At 40.7% G+C, this 24,591-nt stretch overlaps 1 long non-coding RNA gene across 2 annotated transcripts in view; it reads left to right on the top strand.

Annotated features, from left to right (window-relative positions):
• LOC139809354 (uncharacterized) overlaps positions 1-24,591 on the top strand; it is a 115,794-nt gene that overhangs the window by 60,662 nt on the left and 30,541 nt on the right. Inside the window, exons 1-2 of one of the 2 annotated variants that reach the window (XR_011731089.1) lie at positions 17,829-17,996; positions 20,133-20,262. This is a non-coding gene — a long non-coding RNA (uncharacterized lncRNA). Of the gene's footprint in view, positions 1-17,828; positions 17,997-20,132; positions 20,263-24,591 lie in introns of those variants that run through there. The other variant, XR_011731090.1, reaches the window with a different exon arrangement.

Consider the following 24,591-nt stretch of genomic DNA (forward strand, 5'->3'; position numbering starts at 1 on the left):
AAAATTTTTTAAAATATTTCATTATCCATTTCATTTTTCATAATCAATTTCAAGTAGCTCTCTTTTCTCCAGAAATTTTCGTTTTAATATCTAAACAGAAGTTACATACTGGCCTTAATTGAAACGATAAATAATTAAAACGACATCACGAAATATGACACTATATATATTACAAATTTCAAGTCATATCAGAAAAATCGATTTTGTTCGAGAATCGGATGAGCTGGATTTACCGACGTCGCTTCGTTTCGTGCTAGTGGCTCTCTCTAATGCCAGGATGAACAATTTATAAACTATTCAGAGACAGCCGTGATAGCCGCGAGATAAAGCGCAACGCAGTCGGCCGCAACATCCGCGGTAATATATTATTGCTTAGACAGCGCGGATATTTTCCACAACACGCTAGCAGGTTGATAGGTTATACAGAACGAATGAATCATCATGTTATAGACTATCATTCACTTTACATCATCGCCAATCGAAAAGAAAAGAAAGACTTCAATTTAAATTGAATTACAATCGTGTAATAATTAAAAGCTAGTAATGTCTATTTTTTGTGGAAAATAAATAAATAAATAATTAGAATATAATGAATTTACGCAGATGTTAATAAAAAATCAAAATTATATCTATATTATTTTACACATGAATATAGAAATATATTGTAAGCATGGCTTCAACGATCATCCCATAAAATGCTCGTTGATCGATGCAGCTGTTTTAAGTATAATGGAAGAGAAGCCATTTCGCCATAATAGGGAAAATAAGAAGCAAGTTAAACTAACAAAAGTGCGGGGGAAGTCTACCCACGTACGTAGATACGAGATATATACGAGGGCTCCTTTTACTCGGCGGAGATTCGATATGACCCGCGCACTAAAGTCATTTCTTACATGCAACGTGCGCCGATAATGGTCAACGTGCACGGCTGTCTAGAGCGTGCGCGCACGCTACCTACACGCTCTAGATACAGAGTGTAGCCGTCAGCCACTCAGCCTGACGGCACTTGAGGTCTCGTCGAGTTACCCGTGAGTGGCGGATGTCATTTCAATCCGCTATTCGATTACGCTGGGGGCTCGCCTTACCTTATCCCGGCCGCGAGTTCTCTCGTTAACTAGTTGCTCTTTCCGGCGAAACACGCCCGCGCCCGACTTACACTTACGCGTGTCTTGCACCGACGAATATAAGTTTCGCGTTAGACGACTCGAATAGAATAGTAACACGGTTTCTTCAGAAGAAGGAGAACGCGAGTCGTACCTACGTGATATTGGTACGGAGCGCTGGGATAGATGTAATGTAGATCTAAACCAGAAAGACTAATTTCACAGAGGAAGTAGGACATTCCGGTTTCTCGGGATCAAATTAAACAATTTCTATGAATCTTAAAAGTATTAGTAAATTGTTCGTAATTATTAAGAAAATGTAATGCGACGAATACGCTCGTTATTGTTACTTTAGGACAGACTCGCCTCTGCATAATTCGGCTTCCGTTTGTTTATCCGCTTACGTATTTACTTAATGAGAGCGTGCATAAACAACCGCAAACGGCGTGTGCGGCGGGTAGAGATCTCGAGCGAGCGGACGAGCCACGTCATTCGAAATTCTCTAATATCAAGCTTAATTAGTGGATGTTTCCCTTTCCACCGAAGCTACGGCGCGTCCACGCACGTGACTGACGTCAAGGGTACCCTAACCGCATCCACTCGACTCCGCTCAATGCTCCTTCCTGACCCCCTTCTCTCGCTCTCCCCCTATCTCGCCCTCTTTGCCTGTCCGTTTATCTGAACCTGGCAGGACCCACCAACGAGTACGTGTCAGGGACTATGGGATCCTTCGACCCATTAGTGTCCATGCATACCGATCCAGGGATCGAGTGCCGCCGTACCGAGCCACTCGGCTCCTCCGTAAATGAGCCTGTCGTGTTTCGGATAATACGAAGCGCAATATTCGTCCTGTCGCGATAGATCATGCCGGGTGCGCACGCGGGCCGCACCCTTAGACCGCTGCATCGCGCCGAGCCGCGTGTTCCCGTTTATCTTCTATAGTATCTTGTGTTTCCGACATCACAAAAGAAGATAGATATATCCGTAAGGGTAACACGTATGCAATTCCTCTAGAGATTACCGTGACTCTTGCGTTCGATATCCGAGCGAAATGGAATCCGTCCGCGAGAAAGATGCGAGCCGCAAAATCGCGCGGCGACGAAAGGTTCTTTGTTCATTAACGCGACTTTATCCACGGTAACAGTGGCGAATATCGAGCCCGTTAATCGATACGCGGCAAAACCGCGAATTTACCTACACACGTCCGAACACGTATATGGCACGTCCCGCGAATCCATTAAAACTTCGCGAACTGTTTCTGAACAAGCTGCATCAAACGAAGGCATATCATAGTACCCGCGGTAGTTATTGGAATAGCATAACACACGCTCGTTTATACCCTGCAAATATTTCTTTCGCTCTGTATAGATGTAACTTATTTAGCGTAATAAGTATCGCATACCGTTTCAGTAAATAGATAATATTTTGAATATTTGAAAGAAATGAAAGAAAAAGCACGGTGTAATTAACGAAAAATGGTTGAAAATATCGTTTGTATGAATTTTCCTTCTTATATTTACACAAATATCGAATCCATTCCCTGAAAAGCAGATACCACCTGTTACTGCTTCATTAAACTGTTAAATATTTAATTTTTTCATAATTATTTAAACAGTCGTGTACGCGTACTTTCTTTCTATATGAGGCAAGTATACTTCCACTCCACTATTTCTACTCTATCTCATGTATTTCTAGTTTCTTCTTTATTCGTGTATCTAAAGAAGGAAATGAGAGTCGTAACTGCGCGGCCGCGTCGTAAAAGCCCACGGAGTTCATCCGGCGGAGATCGTATCGGCGGGCATATTTGTTACGCGGACCGCAATTGCACTATATGTACGTACGCGTCAGCCATGCATCCGCGCGCATTCTTCGATCTTACAGCCGGCCCATCGAAGATCCGGAAGCGGCGGAGTACGCTTTAAGTAGCGTTCGGTCTGTGCCGCATCACGGCCGTGCACGTCGCTAGATCGGATCGCGAGCGGCCACCACGCGTCCCCCGCCGTCCCGGAATGCGATTCCTCGACCGTTTACGACTAACGTATCCGACGCACGTACAGCGTACGTGACGCGCGTATCCTCGCCGTCCCCTTTCGTTCAGTACTGGCTTTAGGGGTGGGATCGAAAGGGTTCGTTCTCCGTTGTTAAAAACGTTTAATTAATGGATATTTAATTGCAATACATAAGCAAAAACATTAATGTGAGGAGGACTGTTCAGTTGATAATTATACAAAATTAGGCAATTAATATTGATAAGTGCAAGTACATCCCTTATAGAAATTTAATACTGTAAGTGATTATTTGGTTAGTAATTAATTACTTATTTCGAGTATTAAAATCATTAAAAACAGTACTTTTAATACTCAAAATAAGTAATTAATCACTAGCCAAATAATCACTTACAGTATTAAATTTCTGTAAGGGATAAATTAGTGAAATTGGAACTTGGCACTTGAACGATCTAAATGTTTTATATGGAAGGTACAGTGAAAATAGTAGCGCGTTACAGTTACGCTAATACAAATTTTTCGACGTTCATTGTTATCATTGTGTCAAGATTCAGGGCACTGACAGGTCTAAAGCCGGGGGTGATTTTCTCCCTTGGGTTTTCCGAGTCGGCTACAACGTGCACGAGTCATTTGCTACGTTCGGCGAGATACGAGATTCGAAGAGGGGAAGAGGAAAGAAAGAGAGAAAGAGCGAGAGAGAAAACGCGACATCCCGACCAGCCGGTGCGTGAAAAATCACGTCCTTTTATAAGGATACGCAGATTCTCCCCGGACATTTCGTCATTCTTGCGAGATAGCACGGACGGCATATGGTTTGGGGGAAATCGGATATGCTGTCGTCGCGGTCGTCGTTGCTTTCGCGTGTGGATGCTCTTTCATAATGGTAGCCTTCCTCACCTTAAACTTAATCTTAACATAAAAAATTTCTCAAAAACACTAATTCTGCTTTAAATAAAGTAATTTAAGTCATGCGTAAGAAAAAAGCGTCTCATTAAATTCGTTCTAAAAAACACTTTAACAAAGAATATGCAACAACTGTTCGGAATAGATTTGATTCTCTTTGAAATATGTTGTTAAACACAAAAATTGAAGAGACCATACTTTATCATATATGGATGAATTTGGTATAAAATTGTTTTTATTCACAGAAAAAGTATACTTTCACAAAAATAATAATGAGGTGGAAACATTTTGAAAAATATAACATTTTTGAAAAATCTATAAATACACAATTGTGTAAATTATATAAAAAACCATAAAGTTTAGTTTAAAATATTTTTTATTTATTTTACTGTTTTTACAACAATTGCTCAGAATCAAATATATTGACTTTGAGTGTCATCTCTTAAACTTTAAAATGGGCATGTATAAAAAAAATAGGTGTCTCTTAAATTTTTAATTAACAACATTTTAAAGAAAATCAAATCGGTTTCGGGGAGTTATGATATGTCCTTTGTAAGTAAGATCGTAGATAAATGCAGGATATGCGTATGTCATTTTTATGTTAGATCGATCCATAAAATTTTATTATATTGATATCAGTTGTGTTTTATAAAAGATGTAAAATTTCTGAGAAACGTAAAGTTGCTAATTGAAAACTCTATATTTTAATCGGATTCAATTCAAAGTAGGATTTTGAGTATGGAGCATTAGATACCGATTCGAAATGAAAGTTCAAAGCGTTTATATATACTGCGGAGCTGTGAATAATATACCTTTCGAGAGAGTTTAAATAACTGATACGGCAGAATGTGAGGTTGTAATTTTGATCGAATAACACGAGAACAACAACGACTGCATAATTCAAAGGTTATCTGCTCCTGAAGCTTGCAGCCCGGAGCTTCGGAGCTAATTCAATTTTGCGCTGTTGTAGACGTAACTTTTCGGCGTGCACTAAAACGTGCCCCGGGGCAACAATTTTCCTGCTGAATTCCGCCGCTATCGATACAGCGAAAGACAGCGTATGCATATCGGAATTAACTGACAGATATCGACGCGACGGCATTACTGCACCCTCGCATTTATGAAACTTTGATCTACGTAATTTTAGAAGTGGCAGACGCGATCGATCATAGGCAATGTAAATGGCTTCAAGACAGTTTGCTTGAAATATCGAATAATATAGATAGATTGCTGCTTTTTTCCATCTCTATCGTCCTTATTATGCTACATTGTCTTATACTCGCAACGGCGCAGAACAATGGCCAATGTGAAATATTTCAAACCTTTAGATAACAAGTTTCGGATGTCCAGTTCTCTGTAATTTTATGATTTAAATTCCAGCATAGATTCTCTGATCATTATAAAACCATTATTTTCTAATTAAAATTAAATTCGCGAGTTCTAGGACATTTTGTATTGTAGTAAAAAATTATTTGGATAATAATTATATTTTATTTAATTTCATTAATTTTATACGTATTTATCTTTACGTAAGCGTGAATTTTCTTTAAATACTTTGTATCATTTTTTAACAAAATGGATGTTAAAACAGTGAGCTGTAAGCTGGTGTATTTTATATTTGGATCAAAATCTATCTTTAAAAAGTTTTAAGAGCGCCCGTGCAGAGCTCTTCACGAAGCTTGCGACAGGTGGGAAGCCACCGAGAATCCTTTTCGCGCGAGGTAACATGACACCGACTTCGTTACGCCGATAATCCCCAGGGGTATCGGTACAGGAGGTAATGTCTGTACGGAAGGCGGCAGACCCGTCGAGAAAATTACACTCTGAGCTAATATCTCATGGTGTGCCTCTCTTAAACGCACACTAGGTGAGAAGGAACTGTTAATAATTCTAATCGGACGTGCCTACGTGTAATGCGGTGGCTCTATAATTACACCATTACAGGCTAGCGGAGATAATTGGTACTTGACGATATCCCGGGTACACGGACTTTCGGCATGCGTGATGAGGCATGGCGCCGCCATGTAATTCGCCGCAGGTCTCGGGATCGGAAGAGGCGGAGGTTCGATCCTCGCACAGCTTCCGGAGGAGCTCTCGTCGAGAGCAAGATAGGGGAGCAATCTATACGTCATTCTGCAGCAGGCTAGGCTAGGCCGGGGCGGGCCCAGCGGTGGCGGCATCGCGACGCGTCGCGACGCTCTCTCACTTGCGAGGGTGTTTCGTATTAACGACGCACGCCCGGCCAAGAGCGATAGGGCGTAAGCCGTGAAATATTGAAATGGGATTTTTCCGTCCAGGAAGAACGAGAGAGGGGTTGGCTAGAACACCTCTCTCTCTCTCTCTCTCTCTCTCTCTCTCTCTCTCTCTCTCTCTCTCTCTCTTTGCGCGACGACGACGTCGATAGCGACGACGACTGTGTCGTCGGCACGTACGCGGAAAATGGGAATATAATGCGAAACGGATGAACTGAGAGCTCGTCGACCGCGTGACATGATTGGAATTTTCTCGAGGCACATATATATCAACAGTTGTATCAATCTCCCGTCGACATCGATATAGTTTCGCAATCTTATTGTTCAATCAATTGGCCTCTGCCAACATTTGATACAATCTTTGCTTTTTATCAAATTATCCATGAAATAAGAGACAATTTCATTTTATTAAGAGACAACAATATTACTTTTTAATTTCAACAGAAATACCTTTTTCGAAATTTTTGGAAATTAATGTAAAATATATCACAGAGGTAAAACTGGAACGAGAGGGAGAGACAGAGAAAAATATGGGTTTACGGAATAATTGTAATAATAAAGGAAGAATAAAAGGACAGGAGGTGGAGAAAGGTTAGAAGTGAACTCGTGAATCCACGTTGACATTGTAAACGCCGAAATACGCGATGTGCGGTCGAGTAATTAATTTCTGATGACGATCGGACGATCGGTCCGATTGACACACCTTTGACCGTGTAACGCACGTCCTGAGCAAATTACATGTGTTCGATTGTTACAAAGAATCTATGTTTGGTCGTTTGGACCAGTATAATTAACGCGGATACGTCGCTGTGAGAGACTGCGGTTTCGGCGATGCGACATTATTTATTTGGAAACAAGTTCCGTTTGGAAGTTCGTATGCGATAAAACAAATATGACATACTATATGCATGGATTCGAGTAATATCAAACGCGAATATCTCGGCGATTGATTGATGTTTCTGTATTGTTTGACTAAGCGCTGAAAATTTACCTACTTTGAGATATACTGGTTAAACGCGAAACCCGCAATATTAATTCAACATTGCCAGTGCTCGGTTTGAGAAGAATCTTAAAAAAAAAACTGCTTTGAAATGTTGCAATAATTTTTAACAGTATAACTATCTTTAGCTTAACAGATAACTTGTCTTTAGCTAGTAACTGGATAACGAAAAAATTTCGTGAGATAGTGTGACAGCGAATTAATTCAAGTAGTTTAACAACTATAGTTTGATAAATTAGCACTTGGATCTGTATAGTAAGCAAATCTTTCGTTTGTTCCTCTCCATGAGTTTCGCGCAACAATAAATTTCTCTATTTATGTGTCATCATCAAAGTAGCGATCGATATTTTTCGCGCCATTATCGTGACTCGCGCGGATCCACAGCTCTGCTTATCACCGCTACGCATCATCGCGTCACAGACGAAGCGCCCTATCGGATCGGCAAGCGGCAGGCCGTATCTGAACGATCATCAGAATTGCCAGCTCGCGTAATTCGCGTAATTGCGGTTCGCGGCCACAACGAGCGGCACGGCGAATAATTCACGCGCGAGCGGGTCAAGTTTTATCCCAGTCGGGTCGACCGAATCCTCCCGCCACGTACTTCGTCACCTCGCGTCGTTCTCGATAATAGACCAGACTTGGTTTAACATGTCGTCCTATGCAGTCACGAGATCTCATTCTCGACATTAAATAATAATACGAAGTACCTTTAATATAAAGTGGCGAAAGTTTAAGCAGTCTGCAATCTAAAAAATCAAACAGTGAATTTTAGTAATAGTGCGGTATAATTTCAGATTTACTACCTTTAAGCTGTAAAAGTTGCCCCAGATTTACGTAATAATTATTGCAGTTTTAACCCCTCAGTGCTCTCGTATGAGACAAACATTCATATCAGAGCAAAGTTCACTTGAGATTAGGTTTCTATGATTGATTAAATTTCACTCCAATCTCAATCCCAATCCATAGTATATGGGCTTTAAACTGGAAAAAAAAAAAAAAAAAAAAAAAACGCCGCACACCACACTAATACAGTAATACATGTACAGGCGCACACGGCGCTCATACGAGAGCACTAACGTTTGTTTGAACGAAGGTAATGGAGGATTAAATTTACAAAATAGCAAACATTTACACATAAATTTTGCAGACATCATCAAACTAAGGTGATATGAGTTTTTTAAAAATCAAGAATTAAAAATTCAGTATTATGAACAAAGAGAGAAAAAGGAGAGAAGAGAGGGAAAGAGAAATTATGCATTAAAAGTTTGGAAGTTTACGTTCAAAATTACATGTATATTTGAGCGAGCAAAATATTATCATCTTGAACTTTATGGTGCGCTTTCGAATAAGCTTACCGAGAATAGAGTGACTGTTTTTAGACGGAGAGGCCCCGTTTTGAAATAAACTACCTCAACCCTTAAATCTGATCCCGCACTAAACCGAGCCGCGCGTCGTAACTTGCCGGTTGGCGCGGCTCTCTCGCGCTTGATTCGTGCCGGCGCGGCGGCGGCGCGGCGCGGGGTGACGCGAGAGTAAAACGCAAAGTTATTCCGCCGCCTTGCCAAATAGGCGATCTAAATGCGCTCAACCGACCAGAAGAGGTAATACGTTACCGGTTATTGCCGGCGGCAGCATCTTGCCGAGAGCAACCCTCTCTTGAAATCGCCCGGACGTTTGGTGCCGCGGGATTGGACGGCGGTAAGGGTACCCGGGGATGGTAATGCACGCAGCCAGTCGCGATCCTCGATATCGCGTCGATTTCGCGGTCGGGAAACGCGTGTGCGAAATTAACCGCGCGACGATCGGTTAGAGGAGATTGGGGCGGAATGGAAAATCTTTTGGTCGAGAGCGATCGCCGTTCCCTCTTGATCGATAAATCGTCCGGAGGTCACGAGGGCCGAATTGGCAACGATCTCGAGATTGTTAACCCCTCTCGGCATTAAATCCACCCGACCGATGAGCATCGATGGCGTATAACGGCGCTTTCTGGTCGAGGATAGAGTGGGAACGCGCACATTTGAATGCCGATAGAAACTGGATCTTCATTTTATTCTCCCCGATGCTCTCGCGATTGCCGAGTATGTGTTCGTATTTCTTATCGATCGTACCATTTATCCATATATATATATATATATCACAGTATATGTGATAAAAAAACTATTTTATTAAAAAATATATGAAATTGTTTGAAACTATACTTTAGAAAATATATTTAAAGAAATATGAAATCAAATGTAAAATCGATTAACTGGTCAGAGTAACGGTATTGATCGCCGTCGTATTTCGGTATTGTTGCATTTGTCGGGCAAGTTTGACGCTTCGAAAATGAGATTTCGATATCGGTTTTGTTCAACTTACAGTTCGCGTGCTTTTCTATCACGTCAGCGAGGATCGTCTCGGACCGAAGCGACAAAGAGTCACCGATTTTTTTCTCCCATTCGCTGCGCTTCTGCGATAGCATACTGCGAAGTTCGCTCGTCGATACGGGAAGTTTGCCGATCGTCGGCGGAAGTCAAAAAGCGTCGCGTTGAAACTCGAACGGAATGGAAGCCGTTTTCCGAACTTTCTGACAAAAACGATTAAGCGTTGTAAACAACGGGACCGATGGGCCGCGGCGCGAGAGGGGTGATGCAGCGCGACCGCGATGTACCGCGATGATATTTCTCAGCGCGCGGTTCGCTATTTGTCAGGAGATGGATGTTAATAGATACCGCGGCCCCGGCGAGAAATATCGAAACTTGGTAGAAAACTTACGGGGGCGACCGTAAATTCTCAAATAACCGGGAGAAAACTACGCCGCGAACTGCGCTCGGCGCGGTCCGCCCGCCGCCCACGTCTCGAGAATGTCAACGCGCGGAAAATTCCAGCCGTTTTCCAGCGATAACTGGCTCGAAGAGCCAGAAGACGTCGTTGCGTAACTATAATAATAAAAACTTCGCAATTGCGATATAAACGATATTTACGTTGTACGACGGTCCTAGCGTTTATCTTCTCCCATTGTTTGCTGCCGATAAGTTAAACAAATCGAATGGGAAAAAACGAAGAGTATCAAGAAATATAATTGAGGATTGAAATCATTTTGCGATCAATAATGAGAGATATTGGAATCTCTATATTCTTTCGTTCGAAATATTGGAGGGTTCACGCGTGCGAAGAGAGTACAAAAAATAAAAATCTTCGAAATGCTTTTAACTTCTCTTAATTAAGTCGTTATCGGCGAAATAAAGATGGAGAGCCTCGTTACGCCGCAATGTCGTTGCAAAGCCCTTTCTATGGTCCGGTCACGTCGCGGGTAACGCGGTTTTAGGGCCACATTGTGCACCGCTGAGATCAGCTACGATTTCTATCGGTCGCGCACATCTGTCGCTTGTAAGGGAAGTGTACGTGTGTCGACGATAGGTCACATCGCACAATAGAAGCTAAGGCACACACGTAACAGGGCACTACAAAAACGTATAACTACTGATAGCAAGAGCGAATTGCATCACGGTAGCGTGACAAGGACCGCGATCGAATGTTTAATTAATTTTCTCGCAAGGTGTTCGATAAAGCGCCAAATCGAATAGTCGAAAGTACAATGCAATTGTTCTTCAGCACATTGTTTCTTAAGGTAAATCTGCGATTTCAATCGACCATTGACCACATGAAAGGCTATTAAATAAAAAAGAAATATGTTCAAATTTGATGAAAAGCATAAGGCATCGTTAATAAATCGTTGGAAATAGTACAGAGAACGCAGAGAAATATCTGGTCAATTTCTCTGTGTAAATATTTGCCAAGCTCGCATAACGATGAGAAATAATACAAGAAAACACAGCTTTCGGCTTATTAATATGCATATGTTTCGAAATCGAGCCGATTAAGGTTCGCGATTTAGCTGAAACAGGATCAAAAACCGCGTTTCAATTTCCCGTTCCAAATTTCAATAACGCTTCACGATCAAATTCATATATTCATTGGATGCTATTAGCAAAAAGAGAATACGAAAATAATTTTCGACCGTGCGATAAAATTTGAATCGATTTCTCTAATTTCTCATGGATTATGCACAACTGTATATTCCTAAGTTAGTAATCCGCATTTAATGAAATGATTTTTTAATTAAATAAAAAATTCAAACTTCCACTGTTTTCATTATTGACGTCATTAATACGTCAATAACGTACTTTATAGATTTCCTGTTGTGCTAAAAAAATTTTAATTTAAAAATTTAAGAAGATATTTATTTCTGTCATATATTTGCTCTCGTTTAATATTGGTTTATCACAATTATGGTGGAATTTATAATATATAATAAAATCACACGCGATAAAATTTCGTTCATTTTAATATTAATAGAATCTTAGCTGAAACATGTGCACAATAATTTACAACAGAAAGAATTTCCAGAGGTAAAATAATTTTGCTTAAAGTCATATTGCAATATAGATCTAACAACAAGACGTTCGTAACTATACGAACTCGTAAGTTAGACTCGTTGAATGCAATACTCTCGCTGCATTTCGCGGCGAGGCGCGGCAATTCCCGGTGACAATCCCCAAGTCGAGACTCGGTCAGGAAAGTCAGCCTTCAGTTTCATCCGGGGGATGCGGGACGACTCGCGAGAAAATCATAGCAGAGAGACGAGGGTGGCAAGCGGACATCGATCGGGCGCTCGCAGGGCCGTCTTCGTCGGTGGGCGCGATTCGGCGAGGCGTGCAACCGCCCGTATTCATATTCATATTTCAAAACTCGCACCCCACGGCCCATTGTGCCGCTGAATACGCTATGCAGAATGCGTCGTCTGGCGTATAACGTTGCGGCATTGCGACCGCCTCCTGAATTAGTAATGGCACGTTGACAACACGGCCGTTCTCGCGCGGCAACGCTCGGCGTCGCGTTCGCGCGTCGCGGCCGCACCGCTCAGATGCCTATCGCGAGAAGTGCAATTTGCTCCAGATATTAATTCAGGTAATGGATTGCTCGTTAATGCGTAAGGCTAATCCTGAACGTATCCGTACAGACATCACGTATCCACGCTTCAGTAGATATATACCTCATAAAAAATCCATTTGTTTAAGCTCTATAAATTAAGAGGGAATCCACCTACATACTCTATCTCTATGTTTCTTATTTAGATGAATAGTATAGCTGTACATCTGGTCACTTGTCATGGATTTTGTCATTTGTCTTCCTCAATTTCTGAATTACAATAAGCACGCTAGAGATTCAAATTTAAAGAATATATAGCACACTTTATAGGATAAACTCGGGTAAGATAGCCATAGAGGAAAGATGGCCAGCCCATGTTCATTCGATATTTCATGGTGAGCTAGATTGAAAGAACATGGGTTAGCCATCTTTCCTCTATGGCCATCTTACTCGAGTTTACCCTACATAAATTACATTAAATAAAAGGATAATGACGAACTGTATGTGTGCTCTGTATATTTTAATAAATATATATAAGTCATTTATTTTAATAGGGTATAATCTTTCATAACATAGATGCAAAATTCGAAACTTTATCTTAACAATTTTTTAATCGATTCACGAAGTAATAACGATACCACGCTTCTATAGTTTCAACGCGGTCTATTAGTTTGCATAATCGAGTCATTATTCATTGATTATCCGTATACTCGGTGCGATATTCTCGGATCTTTATTATCTCACTACAAACGCATGTTCTCCACACATACAGGGAAAAAAAGATACTTTGATAGATGGCGGCAACTATGCTGTATAAAAGAGAGCTCCCGAAGCATAGCGAGCAGGGTTGCCGGAAAGTTCGCATTACATAATTAAATCGAGCGGACCGAAATCGTGTGCGAAACTTGAAGTGGTTACACGTACGTGTACATCTTCTCTCGCGAGCGTAATCGAGAAGCGCAAAGAACAGGAGAGGAGAGCAGAGGAAGAAGAAGAGAGAGAGAGAACAGGGGAGAGAATATACGGCGGTGCTAACGAGGCTCACAGGATCGAATCAAGACCGAATCTCCGCCGCTGATTGACCAGGGCGGAACCCGGAGCGGTAGAAGGCTAATTAGCTACCCGGATCTTCGTACGTGACTCGACAACGGGATCCCGAGACGCGGCGATTATGGTTGCCCTGAGCGTCTTAATTTCGACCTAGCGCTCCGCAAGAGGGAGGAGACATTATATCCGACTACGACGTCGGTCAAAATTCTCTTTGAACGCGCCGGGCCGCTTCTCACTGACGCGACGTGGGAAACCCACCCACTTCCGTTTTCTACTGAGCATCTGCGCTTAGAAATTCAGAGCCGCCTGGTGGCTGCCCGAAATGATAATTAGGCTGAAACTTGGCGACGGCAATTAGCGCGCTCCCGCGTGCGCGCGCGCGCGCGCGCGAATTACATAGATAAATATACATGGTATACCGGAAGCCGAGCTTCACAGTCTTCACACCAAACTTTATGTTTTAATGATAAACTTACGAGTTATCTTTCCCATAATTAAACACAAAAATCAATAGTTTTCGAATTTATATGGACAATTGAAACCGTAAGGTTTTTCGCGAACTTCATTGTTCGCTTAAATTCAGACTATACTACTGCGGAATTTGAAATGAAACTTTTGCTTGTCGAGACATATGATGGACATTCAAAGGTTGCAATAAGCGATAAGCTCTCCAGAAATACCTCCTAAAAAGAAAGACTAGTTTAAAATCTGAAAAAATATGTAATTGAAATTCAGGTACTTTGAAACATGCAGAGATATATAACTCGAAGAAATATTCTCTTTTCGCGAAGTTATATCTCCGTATAATAAAAAATACAGCATAATATATGCATAATATATAAAAAACGCTAAAATAAACAGTTAATATACATAAATTCCAGACTAATTGATGTACGTTTATTAGAAAGGAGAGTTAAAGTTTGAATACGTGCGTGTAAAAATAATATGAAGATAATGTCGATGTGCGGAATTTTATCGCGTAGTGGTTTATTATAGTTTATTAACTCTACGCGATGAAACATATTTCAGAAAGGAATTTATATGGAGTAACCGGCGGAGTTATTAAACGTTTAATAACGTTTGCCGTTATATGCGAACGTGATTTAATAATAGTTAAACTGTACATACACAATAAAAATTGATTTAAAATTGATCAAAGAAAAGGCGGATGAAAGGAATAGTGACCGTTCTCTTGTGCAACTCTTTAATGACGTCAAAAGATTTAATTATACGACCGCGTCGTCACGTTTTTATTGCGAGACACTGAATCGTTTTGTTTATACCAGCCAAGGCATCTCGCGAACGCCATTATTAATTATGCGAGGACGACCTTTCGCGAGGACGCTAATTGCCATGAGATTAACAAATAACAAAATTGCGGTCAGCAGCAAAATGTTACGTGCGTAACTGCGAACATCTGCAAAGCTGAGAAACGTGTCTGATGACGGAAACTTGGCTGGTGCCGTCGTTCCGAGCCAGGTCATCTGTCACTCATTCGGGAGCCATGCGACACGTGCCAAATAATTACGCTAATTGAAACGCGAATACATACCAGCGTAATCGTCCGCCGTAATTAGTGGAGTAATTTCACGGTATTATCTCATTTATGATCGTGCGCGGTAATCGCGCGAGCGCGTACCGCGTAATGCAAAACGTGCTATCAGGGCTGCGTCGCGTTAGACATCCTTCGTTTAATCCCAAGCCGACGGCTAATTACAGGCAGCCTTACCGATTAAATTACAGGGCGTCTATCATACGACCGTCTCCCGACTCTAAAAGGGACAGAACGTCGCTAATCTTTTCACCGCAACGAGGAAGCGTACCAAAGAAACGGTCAATCAGGGTAATGATAACGGATGTTAAATGTAATTGCGAAATATTTTTTAACGTACAAAAATATGTAATCACAAAGATAAGTATTCATAACAAAAGAAATATTAAGTCGTCAGGAATAAAAAATTAACTAATAAATATCATAAAATCATTAAGAAACGATTATCGATTATAGCATTTAAAACGTTACAATATTATACATGTTTTTATTTAAATATATCAGTTAAAAAAATTTATGCAAATTTTCTTCAGCTCAAAAATACATTTGCACGTTTTATTTTATTAAGCTTTATTCTATTAAACCCAAGTTTGTTCATTCGAAGCACTAAAATGTCTTGAGAGAGAGAGATTTATATCGTACGATAATTAGCGATAAAATCGAAAAAATAAAATTTCACGCTCCCTCTCGGAGTCGCCACACATGAAACTCGAAACGCTTAATTAACCCATTTATCATCATCCGCAGCACGGGACTAGGACGACCGCGAAATAAGCCTGGCGGATGGAACCGCTTGCTTGCGTGCGTGCTTGCATGCATGCGTGTGGTTGCGGCCGCGGCGTGCGTACGCATCAACGCACGCACGCGCTTGCTCGGCATCGGATGAACACGCTCGCACACATACACATACACATACACACACGTTCGCACGGGCAACTTCGGGCCGGTCGACGAAAGTGGTATAATTACCGGGAGAGTGTAGCTTGTGTGTGTGCAAATTTGACTGCGTACGACTCGTTGAATCCAATTCAACTGGCTGAAATATAACGCCCGTCGATTATTGCCTATCGTATTGTATATATATCTACGCCATCGCGCTTTGTACTTTATTAACGCAGACGTAGGAGAGCGAGAACGAGAGTCAGAGCAAGGTAGAGAGAGAGGGGGGAGCGACATTTTACTATTCGCAGTCCACAAATTCTATAATTTAACTAACAAACATATAACAACACCAAATTCACTGTGTATAAATTAAATTTACACATCTGCTATAATTTGTTATTGTAATTATTTGGAGCTTGATGAACAATGTATGATAGAAGGAAGGCAGTAAAATGTTCTGTCATTACGTTTTATTTCTTCTAAATCAATATCTGTATGTTAATTTTGGTTACATATATAAAATTTCGCAATTTATAAAATTTATTTCCTCAGTTTAATGAGTTTAGGATTAACCGGTCGCGTTTCCTGTATCGGAAATCAATTCTCGCGCATTTGTGGCGTCGCATGGAGAAATGATAAAGATAATGAACTGGGTTCCGATACCGGGAGACCTGAGCGCACGGAGACGAATCAACGTGGACAGTGTTTGACTGCAGGGAAATTAACGACCTGACCCGTATATACCTATTCGGTAGTTTGAATCGACGATGGAGTGGAGCTTGGCTAATTACCTCTGCACTCCATACAGAAAGAGATTGCCTGAACGTCACCGGCCACATAACGCGTGACGTTCATGTTTCTCTAGTTTTGAGAAATTTTTATGCTTGATGATAAATTTAGTTGAACGATTAAGGAACCGCGGCACAGGTCCATATTACTAAATTCTGCGAAAGATAATTCAATTAACCAAGATACAAATTCCAGAACTCCTTCGAGTATAATTTTTCTTAAGTTGTAAATTTTCTAAGTGGTAAATTTTTATTCGTGACCATAATTTATAGTTAGTATCTACGAAAAAGTTTGGACTTTGAGAGTTTAAACTTGAGTTTCTTTTCGTTAGTCTTTATTAAGAGGATTAGATCGTTCCTCGAGAAGCTCTCGAGACAGGCGATGCATCGATAGCCGAAGCGAAAAGGTCCGCCGCTACTCACTTCCCAAATTCCACGAAACTTTTCCGCGAGAGCAATTCTTCTTACGCGCGGCACGATAAAAAGTAGAGAGCCCTCGAATGCCCCCAATGATCAATCGGTTTGCTGCGTCGCCGTGTGCCCACGTACTCCCCGAATGTTTGCAAAATAGACGCGTCGGGCTCGGTGTGCGGGAGAAAGAGAGAGAAGGGGAGACGGGGGGGAGGGCGCAATAATTCGATCGCCGCCGGGTTAAAAAAATACCACGTACGACGGGAATGATCGACATTTGCTGCGGTTTGCGCGGGGGAGGGAGGGTTGGAAACGAACTCTCCCTCGATTTAACGAGATAATTTGATCGATCTCTCGTCGTGCACACCAGTGCATTTACGTTCCTATCGCCTGCAGGCATTCCATGTACAAACTGTATATTACCCTACGCCGCTATTCATACTTAAATGCGATATTATGTGTTTGAGAAATATATTATTCTTCCTGATTTAAACATTGCATGCGTTATGAAATAAGCATTATTTCAAAAATATTGCGTGATATTTGATGCTTCAGTCAAAAACAAGAGATCTTGTTGTCATAGTCTTTTATATTCATAATATCTACTATCCACGCTTTATTCTTTATTTATATGATATATAATTTCAGGTTAGTTAACAAATTCATATATATCTCTTTTGTGAAATTTCAACTGCAGATTTGATCGAGCGAAAGCTTTATGTGAACGATACTTTAGTCGGCCTAGTAGGCGACGCGCGTTTACACGAGAGCCTCTTCTGAATCTACACAATATCGAGCGTTGTCCGCAGCGTTCCGCCCTCGGTATACTGGCATTGGGAAATGCAACCAATGGAACACGCACGCTCTATATTATCGCGATCGTCGTACGGTTGCGCGACCAATTCCGATCGGCCGATCCGATCTGACCCGACGTGACGGTCGCGAAATAATTTACGGATAATGAGGACGATACGTGGTGCCCGGTCAGAGAGAGACTTCCCGCCAACGTGGTACCCAGTTAACCGACTGATTGCGAACGGCCGGACGCGGACGTGATCGACCGCGAAACGTGCTGAAAAATTACCTCGAAGTGATGCAACCGAGATAGCATCGTGGCCGTTATCGCGAGTGCTATTTGGTGCGTTTCTTTTTATTAAATTACACAATTTAGCGTACGATCGTATTTCTTAGAATCATTGGACATATTGCATGTCGAATATTTGGATAACGGTAAAAAGTATTTTCATCATATTCCTTTCCTCAAATGATAAGAAAGTGCGCACGCCGAACGTACACCCGAAAATAGTGTCGTTACGTGTCATAAGTCTTTTTCTACGAAAATTTCGCAGTAGTAAAAAGGACATTTGTGTCCGACTTCAGTAGAAGAAGTCGACGCGTAGTGAAAATTGTAACACATGTATACGTTGCCCGAACTTTTTCCACAGTTCTAATGAGGGATGGAGTTTACAAATAAATTAGTAGGTAGTAATTTCTTCTTGAAATGCTTGTACCATTATTCTTTAAATATTATTCGACTTTTCGATATTTTTAAAATCACAAACATAAACGCAGAGAAATCTGAGTAATTAATTTTCACTGCTACAAGAGCATGTATAAAAATGATAATAGGAGTATAAAGAAAACATGTTACTGCAGTTTAACCAAAAGCTAAACTATCCAGAATGCAGAAAGTGACAATAACCGTGTAAGATGCGAACCTTTATCGCTATTCTCAAGAGCGGACCGGATGCTGTAAAACGTTTATGCATATGCCATTTATACATATATCATATTTCCCTGCCATCCGGAGTCTGATATGGACCGAGATAAAAGATTATTATCGAAAAAACATACAAATGATACGCGAAATTACTTCACGTATACAATTTACTTCACTTATAACAGCCAAAGATATCGCTTATTTAGCCATCACAAACGCGCCATCTTAACGAGAAAATTTTTGCGGTACTTACTCGAGAGACTCGTTTTATACATAAAGCATGAAATTAATTGTTTTGTTACGTGTTTAAGATATTTGCACATTTTGGAATATAAAAAAGTTATAGTTACAATTAAAAAATATATATATGTATATGTATACATATATGTGTATGTCAAAAATTTGATCAAGAATTATATAATGAATTAGAAGAAAAGAATATTTTCTAAATAAAAATCAGCATTATTTACAAAATAATTATTAATAAATAAAATAAAATGTAAAATTGTTTAAAAATTATATTCGAAAGTAATTTTAATAACGCCCAAGTTTCTCTTTCTCTTTCTTCCTTTCTCTCTCTCCTTCTCTCTAATGTCTCTATGTCTGTCTTTCTGTAATATATGATGCTGCAGAATCCGTAGCCAATACGATCGAAACTGTGTTATAGCGAAGGCATCGCACGGCAAGAGAATCTTATTAGAAACTCCAGGCAGCTTGATATCGATTCCGCATCAATTTGCATTCATAATGATCCGGGAGAAACTATTCGACCGCTTGTTACCTGCTCATCGCGAGAACGCAACGGGGGTGCAACGGGGTGCACGGATGCTGATCGCGGGGAAACTTGTCAATAACATCTATTATTGTCATGACGTCTTTATTACCGTCACCATTCTCTCCCACCCACTTCATAGAAAGAGAGTTTGCAACAGAAATAGTCTTGTGTATGTGACACATAAAATAGCTTCTTTCTCCTAAAATATCTCCAGAACGTGCACATCAGTGTGTGCTTCTAACAATCTATATCTTAGTACAGCAATAACTGTATTATATATCAATTTACGTGATAGAATTTACGGATTCAGATTCTGCGGTACAATTTACATCGAGTAGCCAAGATTTCACTCTAAACATTTGTCTAAGGGATTTTTTATATTAACAAGAGAAAAAGTGTGCGAAGATGTTGCATAAATATAACGTTGAATGTACTATATGAGTAACTAAGAACCACGTTTAATATCGTTAGATTTAACAAGATTTTAATAACACAAATTTAAAGAAGGTCTTATTTCCTTCTTAAATTTCTATTAAAGTTATAATAGTAGTCTTTCCTAATGAACATCTTGTTAATTTTATGACCTTTATATCGTCCATTCTATTATTAAAATACTATTGTTTCTTAACAATCTCTCATTTATAATCCTGATTATTTTACATTTTCAAGGTGCGTGGCTGCCTGAATGAATGCATATCTATATAATTTATTCAAATTTAATAGAAGCAGTAAAACAGTTTAAAAAATATAATTTATATTTGAATTTTTTGTTTTTACAGAGGGGGACACCGAATGTCGCAAATTCAATCTATCTGTACAGATGGGTATATATGAAAGATTTCTTTCCTCGAAGGCTTGTACGTCAACGAAATTCCTCGTGGCTTTGCGGCGGCAGGCGAGGATGTACGAGTATGTATATTATGTATAGTATTCGCACGTTCTCGCGCGCATACGAAAATGATCTAGGTCGACGTTATCGGCCGCCTTTTCAGCTCCGGGCGATGGCCGCGTTGAGAGCATAGTATACGAGAGCCGCGTGCCGCTGAGTTATCGCGCGTTTGTCGAGGGTATACGCGTGTACAGTACCGTACGGGGCGAATCTCGCGTGACGTTCGGCGGAACGTATCTCGGGGAAAATATTGCATTCCACTGCCAATTGTCTACTTTTCGGTATGCGTTTACAATCTCTCCCGCGTGTGCGGAGAAATTCGCGATATTGAACAGAGGCCCGCAGCGGTTTGCCGCGCGTATGCCAACTCACGGTTGCGTAATGTTTTTGTACTCGAATAAATGCTACTCTGATGACTATCGATCACGGTCACAAAACTGAAATGAATGCGGAAAAAACATCCACGATTATACTCTACAGTCTACAGTAGTCTACACTACACGGTATTCTATTCGCATTAGAAATATCTTTCTCATATTTTATTCGTAAGGCTATTATGCGAGTGAATTATCACTGAATTCTAATATATTGCGTATATACATATTTTTATATTTTATTATTTTTTTCTTTATATTTATTATTATTATAAATTATTATTTGTGTCTTTTTTACCAGAGAGAGCCTAAATAAAATTAAATTTAAGCATTAATTAGAGCTAATGAAATGAACAGAAAGTAATGTAGATAAGGAACATAGATAAATAGAGGAAATTGGCATTTAAAATTGCATTGGTATTACTTACATCGTTTTAATTAACTTTTTAGAATTATAACCATAAATGTCAAATAAGAGAGATCGCGTATGTAACGATATTATTTTAGAGATTATACCATTACAAATATATTCAACGATGTAAGCACCACAAATCTTAATTTCCGAGACGCGAAGTGAACTCTCATTTCCCGGCAAAGATTACAGATTGACTCGACCATTGTCAACGGACAATAACTGGTCAGGACGTAATATAAGGAGCACATCGTCGACCTGTACATAGTGACGAGCGTATTTATTGCCGGTTATAACGGGTTACACTTGCGACAATCTCCGGACGGAATGGTCGCGGAAAGGAAGACGGTCACGGCGATGCTATGAGGGGGGTCGCGATATATATTTTCGACGGCGCAGAGGGCCACGGCCTATCTCGCGGAAATGGTATTTTCGAGGCCCGACGTTCCCGGAAAGCAATAACACCGAAAGCAGTTTTAATAAAGGCTCACCCACGATATATCGCGGCCATGCCTCACACTCCCATCTGTCCGCCTCTACCGCGTACATCGCCATACCCCCGCCGGTTCTATCGTCCATTCTTCCGCAACCTCCCCCGCCTCCCCCGCCCCCCAGCAACCCCTTTCATTCCGGGACGATCGTGTGTTGGGACACACCCTCCCCCCTTGGTAGCCACCGTTCTCTTTCTCTCCATATCACTCGTCGATACGTGAATATTTTTCCACGATTCCTTTCTCTCTCCTCCTTCACCCCACCCCCCCTCTCTCTCTCTCTCTCTCTCTCTCTCTCTCTCTCTCTCTCTCTCTCTCTCTCCCTCCCTCTTTCGCGCGCGCATGCAATCGTATCAGATTGCGGACGCGTTTGCGTTAAGGGGGCGATATTTCTCGACGGACCCGCTTCATTATTTTAACGAACGCGATCCAATCGCCCGCCGCGATCAATTTCGATCCCGCATGTCTCTACCTGAGATAACTTTACCGCAACGATAACGCATAGTCCTCAGCTTTAATAGATGTCCACGTCGAGGTCTCAAGTTCCTATACAGATAAAATTCAAAAATAGGGAAGAAATAAGGTTTATAATATTATTTAAAGTATTAGAAAGCGACTAATTATATACGGATTTGTGCACGACAGAAAGTAAAAGCCGATGGAAATTTTGTTAATTTTTTTCGCATTTGAAGCCCGGCTCGTTTAATGTTTAATTTTTAATGTCAAATATCTTAGTAACTATTAATATTTTGACATCGAAATAATCGTCATTCTGCTCCATTTGGCTTTCGATACCCGGGGAACATCCAATTCAGCAATTATTTTCGATTTCTTTATCAATTTAATGAAGCAAAATTATATGTATAAGATTAAATATAGAGACTTAAATTAATATTTTATCAGTTTAAATTTACTTTAAATTAATCCATAATTGTATCCTGTTATTTATATACATACTCGGTTCAGTAAAATTATTTAATTAGCAACGGAAGATGATTTTAGAAATTATTAATATTTTAACAATTTCTAAATAATCACCATTCTGCTCAATTTAGTTTCTAGTATCTGCAATCCAATTGCACAATTGGTTTCAATCCGCGCGTTTTCGCTCCCAACGCCAAAGTAATAATGCGAGACTAGCTACGCGGGCTCCAACGGAATAAAGGATTAGTTCTGTGTCTCTTGCCGTGAGAGCGAGGATCTGCATTAAGTGCTTAAAAAAAAAGGAAAGAAGAAAAAATTAATCCCTGTAAAGTCAGTCCGGAGAAAAAAGGGCGCACGCAGGAAAACCGTGGGATTAAACTGGCGGAAGATATACTGCGTAGTCGTCGTTACAGACGTAATAGTGTGGCTCGAGAGTTCAGTAGAACCGCGTAATAACTTTTTTACGGTAAACGGAAACGTTGCAACTTCGTGTGACGACGCGAGCATTGTCCCGTATATTATAAAGACGATACGGACGCAAAATTCTGGCAATATAGAAAAATTATGGAAAATAGCAACGTATAAATCATTTTTCGCTAGAGGACATTCAATCACATTTTGTCACAAAGAATTTTTTTCAGCGCAGAGATAAACTACTTTATATTCTAAATAAAACATGAGAAAAAAGAAAATTATATTTCGTACAGCCTCTCTACTTTATTGTAATAAAAGTATGAGAGCTTCAATTACCAATTAGCGGCTCGCCGCTAAATACCTATGCTCCAAAGTGCTGAATAAGTATCGCTAATCGGCTTAAGGGGGAAGACACTATCGTCGCAACGGCGATATCACAAATTACACCGCGCAACGCGATTCTCTCCCCTCCCTCCCGTCACTTTCTCCGGCGTACCCCTTCGGCCACGCTCCTTAATTTCCTGTTCGCCTGCATATTTGTATACAAACGACTCCGACCGTAGTCTATATACTAGGGAGCGAGGAGCATCTCTCCGCGCCGACGACTTGGGCCGATAACGACGCCGATGCTTGTTCGCCATCACCGCCGAGGAGACCTGCCGCCGGCACCGACTCCCTCGGATCTAAATTGGAATCTGTCCGACTCCGCAACGGCAGTGTACCACTCTTCTCTACAGGAAGAACACCTCGAAAGGTTCACGCGATTGCTACGTTGGACCACCTCATGACGAGAGGAACCGCCCAACGGCGACAGCGACCCAATGTAATACTCCGCAACGGATAACTCTATAAAAAAGCTCTAAAAATGATATGAGTGACACTAACGAAAAATGGACTGCTTAGGAGTAGTACGGTTAAGAATAGACTTTGCCGTGACATAAAGCTCTCCATATATCACAAAATACTCAGGAAATATATAATAAGTAATAGCTTTCGAAAAGAAATGTAAATAAAATAAATAAACGTAATTGTTTGACTTTTCTAAGACATGAAACACACTTTTAGCGAAAAATCTCTATATACCTAATATTTTTAACACCCTACCCAGATAGCACAGCTGATCTTTATGAATTCAAAAAGATCTGAATCTGATCTTTATGAATTCATAAAGATCAACTGTGCTATCTGGGTACTTCTCTGAAATCGGAGAGGCAGGACCTTCGAGACCATATTCATATATGAGCTTTTCTTCATAAAATGATTCCAAAATCAACTCTTAAAATATTAGGGAGTATTAAAAAAACACCCTGTACTAATTCGACGATATCTTAATTGGATATTTGCTAAAGATCATTATTTTTATAATACACGAATTACTGCCTCGGGAATATTTTTAATTGTGCGCAAGGAGATCGTAGCTGTAACTGGGTTTGTTCGATGGAGCTCGGTGGCTGTACAAACTATACGAGCGCGAAATATCACACGAATCGTTCCCGTATCGCTGTTCATGTGACGGGCAACGATGTTTCGACTATTGATACCGGGTGCGACGCGATGCTGCAGTCAGCCGACGCTCGGTTGCGTCGCAAAACTCGATTCTACCAGGGCTTTTTTACGATGTAGGAGGATGGAGACGTAAAACGCTGATATTTCCGCGATCGTGATGGCAGCGAACGCGGCTCACGACCGGGAATTCGGCTGATTTATCGAGGTGACAACGCGGTACATGGTCCT

This window comes from Temnothorax longispinosus, chromosome 1, assembly GCF_030848805.1.
Source record: "Temnothorax longispinosus isolate EJ_2023e chromosome 1, Tlon_JGU_v1, whole genome shotgun sequence".
NCBI lineage: Eukaryota > Metazoa > Arthropoda > Insecta > Hymenoptera > Formicidae > Temnothorax > Temnothorax longispinosus.